The sequence below is a fragment of the Enhydra lutris genome, unplaced genomic scaffold (genome assembly GCF_002288905.1).
Source record: "Enhydra lutris kenyoni isolate GAN:26980312 unplaced genomic scaffold, ASM228890v2 scaffoldscaffold22, whole genome shotgun sequence".
Taxonomy (NCBI): domain Eukaryota; kingdom Metazoa; phylum Chordata; class Mammalia; order Carnivora; family Mustelidae; genus Enhydra; species Enhydra lutris.
The window spans coordinates 13,675,193-13,687,829 of NW_019154106.1; positions in this window are offsets into that span (position 1 = coordinate 13,675,193).

Genomic DNA, 12,637 nt, shown 5'->3' on the forward strand with positions numbered 1-12,637 from the left:
GATTCAAAACCAGTTCTCCCATTGTGTATCATCTCTCCCCACACCTACATATCTCCTAGCTTTTACTATGTTCTTAAGGCTCTTCCAGGCACTATGGACGAGAGAGAGAACTAAGGCATGGGACCTGAACCCAAAAAGCGTATAGTTTATTGGGAGAAACCAAATATTTATAAACAAATAAGCACCACAGGTTGTGAAAGAATTATCTGCCATCCCTAATGGTGAGAGGAAGGCGAGTGGAGAGTTTGCTAGGGGCAATGAGAGAAGGGTTGTGTGTGTGTTATGGGAGGTTTTACACAGAAGGGAGAAATAGATAACCTGCATGAAGAGGCACAGAGAGTTACCACATGTGAGGAAGTAATTTCTGGCAAAGAAAAATACAACAACAACAACAACAACGACAACAACAACAAAACTATAACCAATAAAGCATAGAGGCAAGACAAGGAATGGGTGCTGGAAAATCCATCTGAAGTCTGTCATATCTGTGTGGAATATAGTGTGTCTTCATTGGAATGACGGTATATGAGATCATGCAGGACATATGAAGTCAGAGTCAGAATATTTTCAAAGTTAATGGCTTAACCTAGACCAATATTAAAGTGCTGGAAGGGTGCCTGGGTGGCATAGTTGGGTAAGTGCCTGACTCTTGGTTTCAGCTTAGTCATTATCTCAAGGTAACGAGATTGAGCCCAAAGTCAGCTCTGTGCTCCCTGTGGAGTCTGCTTAGATTCTCTCTCTCTCCCTTTGCCCCTTCCACCACTCTCGTGTGTGTGTGTGTGTGTGTGTGTGTGTGTGTGTGTATGTTCCTTTCTAAAATAAATAAATAAATAAATAATTTAAGAAAATGGTTGAAATGTCAGGGACTATGGCAAAAATTTTGGTGGTGTTAGGGAGGTGATTAGCACTGCCTAATCAGTATGTGCCCCATGTCTGAATATGAATACATAGACACTCTACTCATAATTAAAGCTCAGAAAAATGAGGAGGCAGATGGAAGTCATGAATGAGGATTAAAAAACAAATCAGTGGGCATGGTTAAGTCTAAATTCAGTGCCTCTGACTCTACGTTCTGTGTTCTTTCTACCATGGCAAATTTCTTCTAATCATTCTCCCTCTGTGACAAAATTCCTTCAACCTTTTAGGCATTTTTGCTGTTAATCATATCTTGTAGAGAAGGGGCAAAACACTCTTGACTTCCTGAACCTCACTCCCTATCATACCTAGTCCACCCATAAAGATGGTTGGTACCCAAGCAGAGGTGTCATAGGTGGAAAGGGGAGAGCTTCACAGTCCAGTGGGATACTTTTCCTGCAGGGGACCTTTTGGCTACATTTCTCCTCATGAACTCTGCACACTCACATACACACACTCACTTCATTTATAGCCCAAAGAGTGTTCACTTGTGAGGTATTAGCCGTTGTTATTCATTCTGCTTAGAATATTCTTTTATCTCCTCTAGTTGTTCAAAATATATCACCTTCTCAGAAAGGTCTTACCTGATCACCCTCTTCAAACTTGAACCCTATTCACTCCCATAGCACTTTCTAGCCCCTACCTTGCTTTATTCTCCAGAGGACTTACGACCTGGGTTACCATCTGATCTATTATTTTATTTCCTGTCTCCTCCCACTAGCATGTGAACACAAGAAGGGCATGTTCTGTGGTTTGTTTTGTTCACTGCTTGATGTCAGTGCTTAAAACAGTATCTGCCACAGAGTAAGCATGAATAATAATTGTTGAATTGATGCATAGATGGACTGCCCTAATTCTCCAGAGGCTGGTCAGTTAAATTCACATTCTGGTCTGCCAAATGATGGCATTGGCAAGACATCTTTTTTATTCCACAATACTTGCAGTAACAGAAATCTGAGTTTTCTGTGCTAGTCACAGGCATGCACAAGAAAAACTAAGGACAAATCGTCAAAGAATACAGTGTGACCACTGAAATACACGCACTAATTGGATTTCAAAATAGAGTATATTTGTGAATTGTTTCCATTTGAACAGCAAATTCTTTCATGTTGAAGAGCCATGAGGATCCAAATCTTTGAACTGGCAAGTGGCCAGGATTGGAGGGTAGTCAAAGCGTAGACAGCACTGGGCATTCACGCTGAGGACAAGGATTCAAGTTTGACCTCAGTGCTTATAGCTATTGGAAAACCTTAAACAAGTTACTGAATTATGTTAAACCTTGTAAAACAAGAATAATAATTGTAACTACTTGATAGGGCTGTTGTAAAGATTGAAGGATATATTAAAAAAAGATTTGAGAATATTATATTTTTAAACTAGTATTGGGGACTGGACACATGACAGATAGACATGATATCAGTGGCTCCCTAATTCAGAGAACACAAATTTCCCCTGCCAGAGAGCTTAGGCTCTAGCTTCTTGTGTCTTGTCCCTTCCCTTTGAGATTCAAATTTAGGCAGTCAGTTTCAAGGAACTCTTGTTAGAATGCCAGTATTCCAACTTATTAGGACTGTTTTTAGAATGACAGCAGTCCTACTTTACAACAGTGTGGAGATTAAATGACTAACGTATGTTTGCATACAGGTATTTTGCAGGAGAGCATGTTTTGAGAAGCAATATGGACTCTTTAGCATGAGATACGGGGTCAGACAGACCTGAGATAAAGTCTGATCCCAGCTCTTTATAAACTGGTCACCTTTGAACATTTAGTTACTCTTCCTGAGAATCAATTTCCTCATGTGTGTTATCATGCCCTTCTTGATGGCAACATAGTCCCTTTTTCCTTTGTTTGTTTGTTTTTTTTCCCCTGCTAGTGAAGCGTACTCTCTTTGGGTGCTGGGCTCTCTTGATGACTCTGATTGTCTGTCTTCTGTTGACTTTATTTCTCTTCTTATGTACCACTGCTTTAAGAATACATATGGATGTTTTTGAGTCATTGGTGTCTTTGGGAACCTGAACTCTGTGGATCTTGAAAATACTCAAATCTACAACACAAACATGCACAACAAAATAGTGCACATATTTCCATTGTGTTTCCTTGCAGACTGAAACATGGATGCTAGGTCACAGGTTCAAGGGTTACTTTAAGAAAGGAATTCTCTGCTAAACAATGTTATCCAGAGCCTATGGCAACCTGCCAGTAATGATAAGCTGTTGTCTTAACATTCTTTTTAAATGTGTCTTCTGAGACAAACCATAAGAGACTCTTTATCATCAGAAAAAAAATTAAGGGTAACTGGAGGGGAGGTGGGTAGATAGATGGGGTAACTCGGTGATGGGTGTTAAGGAGGGCAAGTAATGTAATGAGCACTGGGTAGTAAATGCAACAGAGGAATCACGGAACTTTACCTCTGAAACTAAGAATACACTATGCGTTATTTAATTGAATTTAAATAACAAAATAAAGCTTTTTAATAAAGACAAAAAAATAAATGTGTCTTCTGTCTTCCCAACTCCTGGGACAAACATACATTTAAAAGAAATTACACTTCTCATGATTTATTTTGAACCTGAGTCTAGAGAGCTCTCATAGTCTGCCTCAGAGCTCTTGAGGTCATCACAAAGACTTATTTTTGTGTGTGTCAGTTTTATAGTTTCATTTTCTGTTCCTTCCCTTACTGCAAATTGCCATTACCGCTAATAGGAGAAAAAGTTACATTGTGTTTTTTTTCCTCCCAGCTGTCTCAGAAACTGCTGTAAGATATGGGTAGGACCTGAAAATGAGGCTTTGGGCCTCCTGCTGCATAACAGAATGTAAATGGCTATTGAGTTTTCCTGGGATAAAACCAAATTTCTATGCCACCGGTAACACCCAGACCCCACAACCTACCAACATTCATGGCAAGACCACATTCCAACATTCTAATATTCAAGTCAGCTTGTTCCAGAATCTTCTATAATAGTAGATCCTGTTAGCTAGTTTTAAATTTTCAAGCCAGCTAGTTCTAGAATCCCAAGGATTTTGTAACAATCCCAAGGATTTTATATCCATGGAATTCCTCATGGTTTTGTAGCTTGGGGGAATAGAAACAAGGCAATTAAACAAAGCTATGCATTGGCAAAATCAGGTCAACCTTATTTAAGAAAGACTTGGAAAGGTTTTATTTAGAGACTGTGATTCCCCAATGATAGGTATATTTAACTATAATTTTCCTTCACATTCTATATTGAGTTTTGCTGAATTTATCTATTTCTATCATCTATCTAATCTATTGTCTATCTATCTATTATCTCTCCATCCACATAAAATACAATTGCCTACTGATAAACACATAGATAGTGTTTTTGTAAGCAGCAAGAGTTAGGTTCCCCAGAAAATGAAAGACAGACCTAGCTTTCTTGACACGAGGAAAGTCATTTTAGGTCCCTGGCCATCTTGTGAAAGAATGTAAGAACAGTCATTATTGGGCCAGGAAATAATCTAATCATATCTGGGACCATAAATCAGTGGAAAAACTCCCAGTGCTGATTCAAGAGGGAAGATCGCCCTGTTGTATATTCTTGAGTTATCTTTGCAGGATCTCAAACCCTCTGAGCACTCAGAAGCTGGAGTTGCTAGGGACGGAGAATTGATGATGCTGATCTTTGCTGGCTCTTCTGACTTTGACCTGGACTTGTCCGCTTAAGATTGTCAGCTGCCCCAATTCCATGTTAAATTCCCCACCGGGCAAACCCCTTCCTGAAGATGCATGCACCCTTGGCTTAAATCTTCTCCATCTCTGTTGTTCAGGAAGACACTGCTTTGGGAAAGATTCCTGGTGTTCTCCTTTACTTGTTGAGAATAAAACCTTTCCTTTTGCTACTCTTTGGCTTAGCTGTGTCCTTTGGCTTCACACTTACAAAGAGGCTGATCCAATTTTGGTTAACAATATCTCTGTAGGGTACAAAGATATCTACCATCTGTCATTCCATGTGGACTGCCATCCTTTGCCATTCTGCTTTCTGATCCAGGACACCATCTTGTATGAACTGTTTCAGTTAGTTTGGCCATTGGAGGAGGAACTAAAAGGAGAAAAAAATGATGATTTAAAATATGTGTTCCTAGACTCTGTTTCTTCACAGCCAACCAAGGTCACATTAATCCCTAGACCAATGTCACAGCTTTTATACCCTTTCTCTCACAAAATCTCTCTCTTTCTCTCTTATGGGTTCTGATAAGTGCTATTTTCCATTCTCCCTTCAACCCACATGTACAGTGAGGTCTTCTGTCAAAGGACTGGTCTGTCCTTTGTGGCTTTTCCATACTCTCTTCACATCTTTATAATAATCTCTTTATTAATTACTCTTCATTGTGAGTGGGCCATCTGTTTCTTGACAGGACTCTGACTGATGGAATAATTAATATTAGGAGTAGCCTAGAATGTAACCCTGGGATTAGTTTGCTCACATATTTAAGGAATGTGCAGATACATGATGTGCTAGGGAAATGGGACACCAGTAAGCCACGGGTGCAATGACATCATGAAAATTTCAATTGTCACAAGTATTGTCCCAGCTTGAAGTGTATTTGAAGAGCAAAGAACTGAAAAGTTAACTGGTTATAGCTTTCATCACGACCACAATAATATTGATTGGAAAAATCATGGGTTCTTCTGAACTAAAAATGAGGTTATCCAACTGGTAACATGAAGGGCACTTGGAAAGCCCCGAATGTAGATTTGAAGGAGTTTCCCATCTCAGTTAGTCCTTTAGGAAAGACAAGGTTGAGGTCCAAGCTGGGACTTGATTGTGAGGACTGCAGAGAAGGGCTATTTCCTGAAATTAACCCTTGAACAATACAGGGTTGAACTGTGTGGGTCTACATACATTGGATGTTTTTCAATAGATACAGAATAATGCTATGAATGAGATGTATGTTCTCTGCGACTTTCTCCATAACCTTTTTTTCTCTAGCTTTATTGGAGGAATACAATATGGAATACATAGAACATCCAACATATGTGTCAGTCTATTATTTCTGTTATCAGTAAGGCTCTGGTCAACAGTAGGCCATTGATAGGTAAGTTTGGGTGAGTCAGAAATCAAATGCCAATTTTCAAATTGTGTGTGGGTCAGTTGTCCTAACCCCCACATTTTTTGAGGGTCAACTGTAAATGCTAAACATTGCCAGAGATTTTGTGATAATCTAAAATAATTGATGGAGGAAAGAACCGGGACCATAAGGCAGTGGGATAGCGATACTGGCAGACAAGGACAGAGCCGAAAATAGAAATCCTTGTGTGATGAGTCAGTCCCTAACTTCCATCACTTGAGGGAAATAGCTTTTTCCTTGACAAGTTTTCTAATGATCACACTTAAGAAGTTGCCTTATGAGCTCATGCAATTCTCACCACCCATCCTCACCATACTATACCGTAGAGAAAGTTAAATATCATCAGCTCAGATGAAGAAATCAAAGACTTTCTCCTACAGGAAATATACACTAAAAAATGTATACAATTTTACCAATCTGTATTGGCATGAATCTGGGAAGCATGTATGAGATTGGGTTCTAAATATAATAAACCAAGTAGAATGAAATGTAGGGATTGATTGAGCCAAATTTACCATTATAGGCACAACCAGGGAAGATTTAGGAACTCACTGTGTTTCCTCAAGAACTCTAGGAATTTATACTATAATTAAAGCCTCACTAGGATTGATTTTTTTGAACTGCTTACTCACCGAAGACAAAACATTCCCAATACAGTGATGATAAAATATGTGGTTTAAAAAAAAAAAATGTGGTTAACACCAATACCATTGGATTAGTTAATTTCTTCCTGATGTCTGATTTAGTGTGCTACATTCCTCACATTACTTATATATTTATTTATAATCTTTCATGTTTTAATGATGTTATGTAGAACTTTCCTCAAATTGAAGTAAGTTTACAAGATAAAAATGAACAAAAAATGTCTTCTTAGGCTGGCAGTGGCTTCTTATTTGGAAAAAAGAAGTTTTCCTAATGGAAATAAAACAGAAGCAACATGTCTCATGGTCAGGTTTCCTTTTTTATTATTAAGCTTTTAATGTCAATATGACTTTTCAAGCAGAAATATTGTTTTTTTTCCCCAAGGTGGTATCTCCTTCTAAAATTATTTTTTCAATTCTCAGCCAACATTAAATAACCCATTTTATGTTATTATTGTGATATTAATTTAATATAAAAATTATTCAGAAAGAATTTAATATTGTAATAATGTTATTTTAATTAGTAAGTGTACTCAATATTCATTTGTTAAATCAGAGCTTGAGTCCGCATGGTTAACTATTCACTTGAGCTCTGTTATCTAATTCAGAATTTCAGAACTACCTTGTCTCAACTTGGTTATATCTGTTACTGATTATTATTAAAAAGTATTCATCAGCACTGATTATTTTTTCTGATCTTTTTACAGCTCCTAATTTAACTGGCACTAGTTGGAAAACACAGTTCTTTATATTTATTATTTATTGCTTATTTTAGTAAAACATGGATGTATCAGTATTTATATAAAAATTTCTGTATTTTTCTATATGAGCTACTTATTTACTCATATTGCTACCTTTGAAAATCTAGTCAAAATGAAATAACCTGTTATATTTCCCTTGCTTTCGTTTTTATCACTACCTTCTTATATTGTCTACATACACTTCTCTTTTTTTAAGACTCTTGGACTCGTTAGCTTTCATTGGTTCACCATATTGCAATAAAAACCATACTGTTTTGGTTATTATCATGATTTTTCTTTGATACCCAGAGTGCCACAATATGAACCTCACAGGACCCTTTAAGTTGTTACCTTTTGTTCCTCTTCTTACGATTTGTAGAATCCCATGTTTTCTAGACATAACAGAGTATTTGAAGCATATGCTGTTTATTTTCTCACTGTAAAACAGTGACTGAATTATCCTCTAAGAAACACTGATTCCTTAGGTGCCTTGATGGCTCAGTCAGTTAAGTGTCTGCCTTTGGCTCAGGTCATGATCCCAGGATCCTGGTAGAGAGCCTAGCATTGGCTCCCTGCTCAGCAAGGAATCTGCTTTCTCCCTCTCCCAACGTCCATGCACCCACTCTCCCCAGCTTGTGCTCTCTCTCTTTCTCCAATAAATAAATAAAATGTCAAAAAAATACTGATTCTTAGTTGGACAGTAGCATTATGGATATAAATTTAGGTCTTTTTTTTAAATTTTATTTTTTATAAACATATAATATATTTTTATCCCCAGGGGTACAGGTCTGTGAATCGCCAGGTTTACACACTTCACAGCACTCACCATAGCACACACCCTCCCTAATGTCCATAATCCCACCCCCCCAACTCCCCTCCCCCCATTAACCCTCAGTTTGTTTTGTGAGATTAAGAGTCACTTATGGTTTGTCTCCCTCCCAATCCCATCTTGTTTCATTTATTCTTCTCCTACACCCTTAACCCCCCATGTTGCATCTCCTCTCCCTCATATCAGGGAGATCATGTGATAGTTGTCTTTCTCCGATTGACTTATTTCACTAAGCATGATACCCTCTAGTTCCATCCACGTCGTCGCAAATGGCAAGATTTCATTTCTTTTGATGGCTGCATAGTATTCCATTGTGTATATATACCACTTCATCTTTATCCATTTGTCTGTTGATGGACATCTAGGTTCTTTCCATAGTTTGGCTATTGTAGACATTGCTGCTATAAACATTCGGGTGCACGTGCCCCTTCGGATCATTACGTTTGTATCTTTAGGGTAAATACCCAGCAGTGCAATTGCTGGGTCATAGGGTAGTTCTAGTTTCAACATTTTGAGGAACCTCCATGCTGTTTTCCAGAGTGGTTGCACCAGCTTGCATTCCCACCAACAGTGTAGGAGGGTTCCCCTTTCTCCGCATCCTCGCCAGCATCTGTCGTTTCCTGACTTGTTAATTTTAGCCATTCTGACTGGTGTGAGGTGGTATCTCATTGTGGTTTTGATTTGTATTTCCCTGATGCCGAGTGATGTGGAGCACTTTTTCATGTGTCTCTTGGCCATCTGGATGTCTTCGTTGCAGAAATGTCTATTCATGTCCTCTGCACATTTCTTGATCGGATTATTTGTTCTTTGGGTGTTGAGTTTGCTAAGTTCTCTATAGATTTTGGACACTAGCCCTTTATCTGATATGTCATTTGCAAATATCTTCTCCCATTCTGTCAGTTGTCTTTTGGTTTTGTTAACTGTTTCCTTTGCTGTGCAAAAGCTTTTGATCTTGATAAAATCCCAATAGTTCATTTTTGCCCTTGCTTCCCTTGCCTTTGGTGATGTTCCTAGGAAGATGTTGCTGCGGCTGAGGTCGAAGAGGTTGCTGCCTGTGTTCTCCTCAAGGATTTTGATGGATTCCTTTCTCACATTGAGATCCTTCATCCATTTTGAGTCTATTTTCGTGTGTGGTGTAAGGAAATGATCCAATTTCATTTTTCTGCATGTGGCTGTCCAATTTTCCCAACACCATTTGTTGAAGAGGCTGTCTTTTTTCCATTGGACATTCTTTCCTGCTTTGTCGAAGATTAGTTGACCATAGAGTTGAGGGTCTATTTCTGGGCTCTCTATTCTGTTCCATTGATCTATGTGTCTGTTTTTGTGCCAGTACCATGCTGTCTTGATGATGACAGCTTTGTAATAGAGCTTGAAGTCCAGAATTGTGATGCCACCAACTTTGGCTTTCTTTTTCAATATTGCTTTGGCTATTCGAGGTCTTTTCTGGTTCCATATAAATTTTAGGATTATTTGTTCCATTTCTTTGAAAAAAATGGATGGTACTTTGATAGGAATTGCATTAAATGTGTAGATTGCTTTAGGTAGCATAGACATTTTCACAATATTTGTTCTTCCAATCCAGGAACATGGAACATTTTTCCATGTCTTTGTGTCTTCCTCAATTTCTTTCATGAGTACTTTATAGTTTTCTGTGTATAGATTCTTAGTCTCTTTGGTTAGATTTATTCCTAGGTATCTTATAGTTTTGGGTGCAATTGTAAATGGGATGGACTCCTTAATTTCTCTTTCTTCTGTCTTGTTGTTGGTGTAGAGAAATGCAACTGATTTCTGGGCATTGATTTTATATCCTGACACTTTACTGAATTCCTGTACAAGTTCTAGCAGTTTTGGAGTGGAGTCTTTTGGGTTTTCCACATATAGTATCATATCATCTGCGAAGAGTGATAGTTTGACTTCTTCTTTGCCAATTTGGATGCCTTTAATTTCCTTTTGTTGTCTGATTGCTGAGGCTAGGACTTCTAGTACTATGTTGAATAGCAGTGGTGATAACGGACATCCCTGCCGTGTTCCTGACCTTAGCGGAAAAGCTTTCAGTTTTTCTCCATTGAGAATGATATTTGCGGTGGGTTTTTCATAGATGGCTTTGATAATATTGAGGTATGTGCCCTCTATCCCTACACTTTGAAGAGTTTTGATCAGGAAGGGATGCTGTACTTTGTCAAATGCTTTTTCAGCATCTATGGAGAGTATCATATGGTTCTTGTTCTTTCTTTTATTAATGTGTTGTATCACATTGATTGATTTGCGGATGTTGAACCAACCTTGCAGCCCTGGAATAAATCCCACTTGGTCGTGGTGAATAATCCTTTTAATGTACTGTTGAATCCTATTGGCTAGTATTTTGGTGAGAATTTTTGCATCTGTGTTCATCAAGGATATTGGTCTGTAGTTCTCTTTTTTGATGGGATCCTTGTCTGGTTTTGGGATCAAGGTGATGCTGGCCTCATAAAATGAGTTTGGAAGTTTTCTTTCCATTTCTATTTTTTGGAACAGTTTCAGGAGAATAGGAATTAGTTCTTCTTTAAATGTTTGGTAGAATTCCCCCGGGAAGCCGTCTGGCCCTGGGCTTTTGTTTGTTTGGAGATTTTTGATGACTCTTTCAATCTCCTTACTGGTTATGGGTCTGTTCAGGCTTTCTATTTCTTCCTGGTTCAGTTGTGGTAGTTTATATGTCTCTAGGAATGCATCCATTTCTTCCAGATTGTCAAATTTGTTGGCGTAGAGTTGCTCATAGTCTGTTCTTATAATTGTCTGTATTTCTTTGGTGTTCGTTGTGATCTCTCCTCTTTCATTCATGATTTTATTTATTTGGGTCCTCTCTCTTTTCTTTTTGATAAGTCTGGCCAGGGGTTTATCGATCTTATTAATTCTTTCAAAGAACCAGCTCCTAGTTTCGTTGATTTGTTCTATTGTTTTTTTTTGGTTTCTATTTCATTGATTTCTGCTCTGATCTTTATGATTTCTCTTCTCCTGCTGGGTTTAGGGTTTCTTTCTTGTTCTTTCTCCAGCTCCTTTAGGTGTAGGGTTAGGTCGTGTACCTGGGACCTTTCTTGTTTCTTGAGAAAGGCTTGTACCGCTATATATTTTCCTCTCAGGACTGCCTTTGTTGTGTCCCACAGATTCTGAACTGTTGTGTTTTCATTATCATTTGTTTCCATGAATTTTTTCAATTCTTCTTTAATTTCCTGGTTGACCCATTCATTCTTTAGAAGGATGCTGTTTAGTCTCCATGTATTTGGGTTCTTTCCAAATTTCCTCTTGTGATTGAGTTCTAGCTTCAGAGCATTGTGGTCTGAAAATATGCAGGGAATGATTCCAATCTTTTGATAATGGTTGAGACCTGATTTAGGACCCAGGATGTGATTTATTCTGGAGAATGTTCCATGTGCACTAGAGATGAATGTGTATTCTGTTGCTTTGGGATGAAATGTTCTGAATATATCTGTGATGTCCATCTGGTCCAGTGTGTCATTTAAGGCCTTTATTACCTTGTTGATCTTTTGTTTGGATGATCTGTCCATTTCAGTGAGGGGAGTATTAAAGTCCCCTACTATTATTGTATTATTGTCGATATGTTTCTTTGATTTTGTTATTAATTGGTTTATATAGTTGGCTGCTCCCATGTTAGGGGCATAGATATTTAAAATTGTTAGATCTTCTTGTTGGACAGTTCCTTTGAGTATGATATAGTGTCCTTCCTCATCTCTTATTATAGTCTTTGGCTTAAAATCTAATTGATCTGATATAAGGATTGCCACTCCTGCTTTCTTCTGATGTCCATTAGCATGGTAAATTCTTTTCCACCCCCTCACTTTAAATCTGGAGGTGTCTTCAGGTCTAAAATGAGTTTCTTGTAGGCAACATATAGATGGGTTTTGTTTTTTTATCCATTCTGATACCCTGTGTCTTTTGATTGGGGCATTTAGCCCATTAATATTCAGGGTAAGTATTGAGAGATATGAATTTAGTGCCATTGTATTGCCTGTAAGGTGACTGTTATTGTATATTGTCTCTGTTTCTTTCTGATCTACTACTTTTAGGGTCTCTCTTTGCTTAGAGGACCCCTTTCAATATTTCCTGTAGAGCTGGTTTGGTATTTGTGAATTCTTTCAGTTTTTGTTTGTCCTGGAAGCTTTTAATCTCTCCTTCTATTTTCAATGATAGCCTAGCTGGATATAGTATTCTTGGCTGCATGTTTTTCTCGTTTAGTGCTCTGAATATATCATGCCAGCTCTTTCTGGCCTGCCAGGTCTCTGTGGATAAGTCTGCTGCCAATCTGATATTTTTACCATTGTACGTTACAGACTTCTTTTCCCGGGCTGCTTTCAGGATCTTCTCTTTGTCACTAAGACTTGTCAATTTTACTATTAGGTGACAGGGTGTGGACCTATTCTTATTG